The sequence below is a fragment of the Panicum hallii genome, chromosome 9, assembly GCF_002211085.1.
Source record: "Panicum hallii strain FIL2 chromosome 9, PHallii_v3.1, whole genome shotgun sequence".
Classification (NCBI taxonomy): Eukaryota; Viridiplantae; Streptophyta; class Magnoliopsida; order Poales; family Poaceae; genus Panicum; species Panicum hallii.
Window position 1 is genome coordinate 17883962 of NC_038050.1, and position 9170 is coordinate 17893131.

Consider the following 9170-nt stretch of genomic DNA (forward strand, 5'->3'; position numbering starts at 1 on the left):
GGGGGGTTATGAACCAGCGGTGAAAATGTTTGTGTAATAGTAACAAGTGAACAGGTCATCAATTGATAATGTGGTGTTCTTCTGCGAATTCCATGCATAATGTGATAAGGTTCCTCTATTGAGAAATCCGAACTTATTATTTTAGGGTATCTATTCACTATTGGTCCATGCTTGACAGAGTTTGTTTTGTGCTTATATGTGTTTTAATTTTCATGGTCTATACCAAACAAATTGTGGCTATTAAAATACTCATATGATGACCAGAAGAAGTGATCAGTGCTTTCAAACATGAAGCAACATCAACATTGCGGTTTATTGAATCATTGGTAACGAGAACTCTGCCCATGTTGGCATAGTGATCTTATCTGCCGGTTTCTTTATGAGAAAGCCCAAACTTTCTCCCAAGCGTGAGATTCTTCACCAGTATGATAAAATCAAAAGGCATTACTTAACAGAGAAGCATAGGCTCGATTCTCCACAATTTGAAGTTGTGGTACAGTGTACAGTGGACCCCATGTATGGCAACATGTTCTTAACCAAAGTTACCAAACCAAGTGATGCATGCATCTAACCACTAAAAATCACTGTTTATTCAGGCTTCCTTATTCACGAGCACTGCAACATGATGACGGTAAGCCACTTTGAGAAGTTACCAAACTTGGTGTACTCGATGTGTCAGATCATATGTTCTTGTACCTCTCCATGCTAGTATCCATCGGCAGCCTCCTACAACCACCACCAAGTAAAGCTCAGCACATGCTTATATATAAAAAAGATAAGCATCTGATCTATCAACATGTAGTGGTTTCAGTAGTTGATCTGTCCACTAACTGACTAGTGCAATGAATACAAGACAACTATTTATCCAAACCATGGAACATGGTTCAAATTTATTTTAAAACAAAGATCTATTACCAAGGGAAGTACTATGATTTCTTTTTCTACGTACGTGTACATATATATATGCTGGAAAACTAAACTGAATCATAATGGATGCAACCTGAAAATACTGTTTGTTCCATATGTTAAAGCATAACCAAAAAGGCATTCATCAAAACGTAAAACTAGCTCAGTAATTATCCTGCTGCAAAAGGCAACCAAGCTGAAGAAAGGAACTAACTGAAACAGTTCAAAGCCAAGCAATACAACAAGTTTGGTCCGCAAGGTAGGCAGATAGCAACTTATCTCGAAAATGCATATGCATTCTATGGGTGTCTTCATACCCCATTACAGCTGTGTCAACTAAAAGATTAAAGCGTCACCGGCTCAGCGCTGTCCATTTTGGAGCAGCATATATAATAACAAGGTAAGTTAGCACATCCAAAGCAGATTTTTATGTGCATCCTAGTACGGCAATTCTGAAAGAAAAAACAAATGCAAACCATATCGCAGCAAAAGGAACACGAGTCAGCATCTTTAATTCATGATTGGGTGAGAGCAACAACAACCTATTCTGAAACTTACACGTATGAGCAACTCAAATAAACATTGTGACTCCAATAAGATGGCTCAAATCATAGAAAATATAGCAAGCATCTAAGATTGTTACAAAACTGTACAGTACAAAACTCAGCCAAGTTATTGGTTACATAATCCACCTTGCAAATGGTTGAGAACCGACTCCTAGTCCACAACCTTATGTGCCACTTCCTAAGATATGCACTTGATTGCAGCCCCATGTTTCTCAAATAAACACAGGTTCCATGAGTAAGCTGCTGGCCAAAGATGATCATCAAACACCTTCCTGTGAAACTTTTTCTTAAAGTTGGACACCAAGTGAAGCATGCATTCTCTATGTTCTACACCTGGAAATACTTCTTGTACCCCTATCATAACTCGCATATAGATAAGTCCCTTGGTGATCCTATGGCCTCTCTGAGCATTTGCATGAACCATATCCAATTTTCATTGGTTTTAGAATCAAAAACTCCAAAACAAACTGGATACATCCAACTATGACCATCAATAGAAGTAGCACTAACCAACTGTCCCTTGAATCTACCTGTTAAAAAAGTGCTATCTATTGCCAAATATGGCCCGCAGCCACTAAGGAACCCATCTATGCAAGGTTTCAAAGCAAAGAATAATCTTCTAAATCTAATCTTCCCATTGTTTGTATGATGATCAATAACAACTATACTACCTGAACATGACTCCTCAACTTGTGCCTTAAACCTAAATAGATTGTCAAAGCTAGTATCCCAATCACCATAGAGTTGTTTTAGTGCAAGCTCCTTACACATATAAACTCTCTGGTAGTGGATCATAACCTTGTGGTGTTCTTTAAGCCTCCTCTATAATTCCTTTGCTCCCAAACATGAATCTTCAATTAACCAATCCTTTACTTTTTCACATGTCCAATGTTTGGTTGCATTCTTGACCTTCTTATTCCTCCTTGTACTTGAGCAGCTATGTTAACATGGGTTCTTTTTCACCTAAAAAAGAGAAACATAGGCAATTTGGTTAGATACTGCATGCAAAAGCCAATGAACAAAGTACAATTCAGATCAGTAAGACAAATACCATAACAGTGCTCCTATCTTCCATTGTTGAAGCATGAAGCCTCCAGGGACATTTATATTTCTTTTTTCTTGGAAAATATGCCCTGTACCTATACGGTGCACTTTTCTCGGTGTTGTATTCAAATTCATGTTTGATTGCATGTTGCGATAGTGCCAACTTAAATATGCCCATGTTGGGATATGTGGAGCCTACTGTCATTGGATGGTCATCTTTATCATATTGCACATCTGGTCCATAGCATTTTCCTCTCAACTCCTCATCAGCCTCTCTAACCTCGTCCTCTTCAACCTCATCCTCATCCTCATCCCCATCCTCATATATCGGACTCCTCATCCTCGTCGGAAATATTGTTCTTTTTGTTGTCACAAAAAACAACAACATCTAGAGCATCTACTGGATCATTATTTGTTAAGTATATAGTCTCCTCATCTATGCCAACATGTTCATTCTCAGGTAATGGATTTCGTAGATAACTATCCTCAGCCGATTATGTGCTGTTTGCTGACTTTGATCAGGTTGTGGCTGTGTGCTGGTAGCATAACTCTCCCACTGAGTGATGGGCTGATATGGTTCAGAGAATCCACTGTATGCAATGAACATGTGCACAACCTTTGTATTTATGTATTTTTCAAACATTACCATCAACTCTTGATATGTTGTAACTATTGGGAATATTTTCAAATCAGCGTCATAGTACCGAACATGCGCAAGTTCCATATAACACGGTGGATACTTATCTACGACTGATTCAACAAAGTCCTTAAAATTTATTGTGTCAGAATCAACAACCTTCTCAAATGAAAAGCAAATGACATCTTTCTAGCCTTTTTACGATTGCCAAGAAGTTTAATTTTTAGAACATAACTTGATTCTGGATCCATCCCGTAAGTCAAAGCATTCTACAAATATGAGTAACTACTATTGCATCTCCTAGTTCTTTGGTTCTCAAATGGCAAAATAGAGTTGCAGTTAAACTTACCCTTCAAGTGATGTAGTGGAGGAATCCATGCCCGCTGTAGACTACGCGGCCAAGGAAGACGCTCGGGCTGCTGCGTGGAAGGCGCGCGGCCGTCAGGAGATTGAGCCTGCACGGCTCAGGGCGCGGCTGGGAAGGTGCGTGGCGCATGGCCGCCGGGTGCCTACGCCAGCAAGGCTCAGGCGCGGCTGGGAAGGCACGCGGTAGACGGGAGCCTGCGCCCCCGTGGTTGGGCAGGCATGGCCGCACGCGAACGCGTGGCTGAGGCATGGCTTCCCACCACATCTGCGGCTAGCTCCTGCGCCGCCGGGGCAGGGGGTGGGCCTTGGGGCATGGCCTGCAGGCGTCGCTGGTGCTGGAGCCCCCTCCTAGTAATGCGCCTATTTTTTTTCAGTGAGGATTGGAGCAGCGGCGCAACAGAGGTAGCAAAAGGTGGGTTGGTGTGGGGAAGTGAGGGTATTTTTATCCAACAATGCAAAAGTTAATAGCCACAAAGGAAAACCTAACGGAATGGTCTAACAAATCTGACGATAGTGTCAAATTGGGCATAGAAGTTGCAAGTTGATGTCAAATAGGGCATTTTTCATCATTCAAGGTCAGATAGGGAATTGAGTCATCTTCCAAGGCCAAATACGGAATTCTCTTGGGTTTTTTCCACACCACCTGGGTCGGGGTGAGATCCCAGGCCGGGGTGGCAGGGAATGACTGGGATGGACCGGATTACAAACCCGAACGGGCTTAAATGAACGTGCATTTACTCGTGGGCTGGGTTTTTTCCATGCCAGGGTGACACCCGTGAATTGATCCCTGATCCCAGCCGATCCTGGCCCAAACGAACAAAGCCTAAATGAGTCCAAATCAAAAGGTTGTCAACTACAAAGTTATAAATCTCGCCAAGAGCTACAATTTTCATATATAGTTTCTGTCCAACTTTCTCTACCGAAATGGTATATTTATTCTTAAAAAAGGTGGCAAAACACGTGCCAAGAATGAACTTGCAGTGATACTGGTATTATTACCTGTCCGTGATATTTTCAGTTATAGATGGAGTTCCACTTTCGATTCATGTTACGAACCAGTAGTAGTGATACCTTTATCGCTATTGGGCATTTTTGAACTAACCAACATTAAGTACTGCTTGTAGTTTTGGACAAACAGGCCCACTGAGCCGATTGGTTCAACACCATATGGCTTCTAGGCCTCATCTTTCTTATGCTCGAGCCTCATGTTGATCCTAGCACAATTTGCTCCAATTTGGGCATGTTTTCTCCAAAAATTCAACATAGACTAAAAAAACCAAAAGGGAAAATGTTAGGATTATCAAGTATAATCAATAATATTAATATGATTTCCGTACAAATATAAGATAGTATAGGACAAAAATGTGTACAAATAGATCATCAATAGCAAGACTGCGATGGTCTTGCTTGTCAAACTTGATGAGAGCATTAAAAAGGATGGCGTCAGCAATGTGTTCCTCCATCAGCTCCAACCCTGACCACTTACTGGTACTCCACAAGAGCATTCATAAGGAGTGATGGGAGCAGGGATTCTCGATCTTCCACCAGGTGGGGATAACTTTCAACATAGCAGAAACTTATTAAGACAGGCGATCTGACTTCTGATCAACAAGTTTAAAACCCATGCTAGAAGCACTACCATGTCTCATCTGGTTATCAATCGTGCGTTGCCTGGTTGATCTCATCATGAAGGCTAATCCTTATCTGCGAAACGAAAAACACAAGAAATTAAAGAACAAGAAAGATATTCAACCGAATTGCAAATTAATGACTAATTAAGCATCGAGTGGGGATGTTACGAACGATGAACGGTAAAACTGATCTTGACAGATTAATCTAAGCAAAATCAAATCCTAATTTGGATGTAGGATACTGCATATAAAGGGGAAGAGTAAGCCAAGAAACCCTAGACGCGCCAATCCACGATACACGGACCAACAGCCCAAAAGATGGTGTCGCAACACCTTGCCAGCTTCTAGATGTCCACTTGTTTTGATGATTTCTGTTGACCCAGACATTATATTGTGTGGGATTAGCGGCACTAGAAAGCTTATCCTCTTAGCTTTCTGTACATATGTAAAACATTCAAAACAGACTCTGTTTATGGACTGTGCGACGATTTTAAGATAGCATGGTCTAGGACTTCGAGTTGGACCCAAATTTGGTATATTGTGAGCCTCCAACTTAGTTTGGACGTTCTTGCTGATCTTTTCCTCAGATAACTCTCTTCAGCTACTTCCTTGGTCTCTTCATTGTTCCTGATCATAATAATTTTATTAGGTAGTAAACTATTATCAAAATTACTAAAAGCGCATTGGAACAAGCTCACCTTATATTTTCTTAATGACCGTATCTATGCGTGTCATACCCACATAAAGGAGGACCTTAGTGGTATGCATATCATTGATGATGGCTTCAAGGTAAACCTTTTCCTTGTGACAGTAATAGTCGATTTGATGCTCCTTCCCCTCCACAGCTTCATCTTTATCGTTCTCCTCGTATTCATCCTCTTTCACCTCTTCCTCATCCTCATCCTTTCCCGCCTCCCGGTACCTGCCCCGCAACCAGCTAAGCAAACCCAATGGAGACGTTGCCTGATATGTGTTGGAATATTTGGGCCCAATAGTGCAAAGGTCCACCATATAAATCTAAATAATTCCAATAAAATCTCAAAGGCCCATTAGTGCAAAGGTGCATGGTAACAATTTAGTCCCACCTTGCTAGTGGAGGTGGAGGAAATCCAAGTTAAATAGTTGGATACTCTCCATGCTCTTACAAGTGTGGGTGAGAGGAAGAAGGAAGAACACGCGCGCGCTCGCTCGCCTCGCCTGGTCAGGCTCGGGCTTCGGGCGAAGGGCGCGCGCACGCGACGTGCGCGTGAATGGTCCGCCAAAAATCCAGTCCAATCCTTGCGGGAACGTGGCTTCCTTTTGCAGATTTGTTTTGCCACTTCGAATCTGTTACAGATATCACGCGCGGAATTTTGGGACTCGTAACCGACTTGGTTTTTGGGACGCCAAAAACCCTAGCGGTTCCTTCGTATAAATACGCACGGGTGCCGGATACAGAAGAATACAACAGAACGCACAACGCGCCTCAGCTTGCCTGCTGCGCCGCCGCGTACGCTACTTCATCCCTGTAACATTCTGGTAATTAAGGGTATAGACACTAGGTATTAATGTGATATAGGTATGCTTGCTATAATACATACAAGTTGTACAAAGAACTAGGGGTATATTTGTAAATTATGAATTTTATAAGTCCCTATGTGTAATTGTGTAAAAATGCTATTAAATTTCAAATTCAAATGACCATAGAGAAGAAAAGTACAAATATTAAGTTAAAACCTAAGAGAAATAGACTTGGTATGAAACTAAGGACCTATGTGTAATTAACACAAAGATATAAGGATTTACATGTGAAATGGTGAAAAGATAAAAGTAAAACTCAGATTTACTTAAGGGTTAAAGTGTAAAAAGGTTAGTCATGATTACACTGCATGCAATTTGGCAAAAAGGCCCTAAACATTAAAGCATTTTGTTTGAATTATAACAAAAGCCTTACAAATTGAGTTGGGTTCCAAATTTTAAAATAAAACTGTATCCTTTGAGATTTTGAACTTGAACCCTAAAGCATTATTGTAGGGTTTGAAATTCTTTACAACTTTACTTTAGACATTTTTCTCACTAGGATTTTGTATCAATGGGAAATATCTCTTTACAGAGGGGTCCCTGGAATTTTCTCAAATTGCAAACAAGTCCTACTGACACCCGCTGCTTCTTCTTCCTCTGTCACCGCCGCTTCCCCCTCTGCTTCTCTCTGCCACCGCCGCTCACCGCCGGCGCAGTGCCCGAGCTCCACCTCCAGCGACTGCATGTGCCCACGCGTCGCCCCCTACCTCCCCCACCTCTGCTCCCCTCCCTCCCTGGCGTCCCCTGCGCTCGCCACGCGCGCACCACCGCCGCTCGGCCGCCACTGAGCCGCCGCCGTGGCAAGCCCCAAACCGAGCGCCCAGTCCTCGTGCTTGTGCGCGCTTGAGCACTACAACTACCCTGCGGAGCTAATGGACGCATTCTTTCCTTCCTTCTCCACTCCCACGCCTCGGAACGCCGCCGCCATTGCCGCCCGAACGCCGGCGAGCTCAAGCTCACCGTCGCCCCACCCCTCCACTGCTGCTCTGCCTGCACTGACCCCGCCTTCAGCTCCACCTCATCCTCGCGCAGCTGCCCGGCCAATCCCCTTCCCCGCGCGGACACCGGAGCGCCGCCGCGCCGTTCTCCCCGGCTGCCGCCTCTGCCTCGCCGTGGGCAGGCCCACACAGACCTCCCCGACCCCATCCAAAACCCCCAGAAGGTTGCCCTCGACTCCCTCGTGCTTTTCCCCCTCTTCTCCCCCGCCGCCGGCGATGAGCCTCGCCGGAATCGACGGTCAAAGTTGTGTCCCGCGCTCTGACTCCGGCCAGGGGCTACATTGCAAGCATTCACATTCTTCTAGGGTCCTTTATGCAAAGTTTCAGTCCCTTCCTCTATTTCGAATCAGTGAAGTTCAAAAATGTGTAGGAAATCATAGAAAAGTCAGAAAAATACCAAACTTGTTGGGTTAGAATCCTTGTGATGAATTCTACAACTTTTATTTCATGATCATGCTATGAAAATGCATATTTTGTTCTGTATTTTAAATACAAGTAAAGGGATGCTTTAACTAAATCTTGTGATCCATAGCCTTGATGCTGTTGATTTTTGGAGCATGTGTTGCATATGATTTGAGTAGCCTTGTGTAAATTTTTGAGGCTTAGATCAGCCCTCTAGCTAGAATATTTTGCTACCTTTGTTATATGTTAGTGAAACCTTCACAAATTAATTTCAAAAGCATCTGTGCATATTTATGGATGAAATTTCTACCATAAATTGATCTTTAAACGTGTGATACATCATAAAAATTTGAGAATCAGAAACCTAATAGAACTTGAGTTATAAGTTTCAAGCTTAAATTCAAAGGTAATTCATAAATAATAATTATTATGCATGAAAAATTATGAAACTTTTATGGAATACCAATCTTGAGTAGTTCATGATGTTCTTAAATTTTGAACCCTAGTTTTAGTGTAAAACTCCAGTTATAATTGCATCTTGAAATCTCAATTTTGATCTTATTTAATTCTGTAGCTTAGTTCCTTTTAGAATAAAATTCCAATAAAACTGCAGTAAATGTATCTAATATCAATCTATGCTCAGTAATTTTTGTAGCTCCTGTTTTGAAGTATCTTGCTCTGTAAAATTCATTCAAGTTATCTATGTAGTTTACTTAAGTTAACTGTTGTGATTTATTTATTGCACTAAATATTCTGAAAATATTTTAGGGTACTGTTCTTTAATAGTATAACCTGTTATTAGATTTCCAACCAAAGATTTGGTGTCAAACAAATTGGACATAGTTTAATTAGTCCATAATGTAATAGTAACATAAGTTTCATATAAATAATTAATATAAAAAATAACTAAAGTTATCTAATATAATTATTAGAAACACACCCCAACTTGTTATCCTATTCCACTAGTTAGATAATTAGTGTAATCAACCCTGATGTTTAATGGGTTTAGATAAAACAAGTAATACTCAATAAATGACTGCCCAGTGCAGGGTATTTAGGT

At 41.6% G+C, this 9170-nt stretch overlaps 1 pseudogene; it reads right to left on the reverse strand.

Moving 5' to 3' along the window:
- Positions 1-2812: 2812 nt before the first annotated feature.
- Positions 2813-6161, reverse strand: LOC112872915 (annotated as a pseudogene).
- Positions 6162-9170: the final 3009 nt, after the last annotated feature.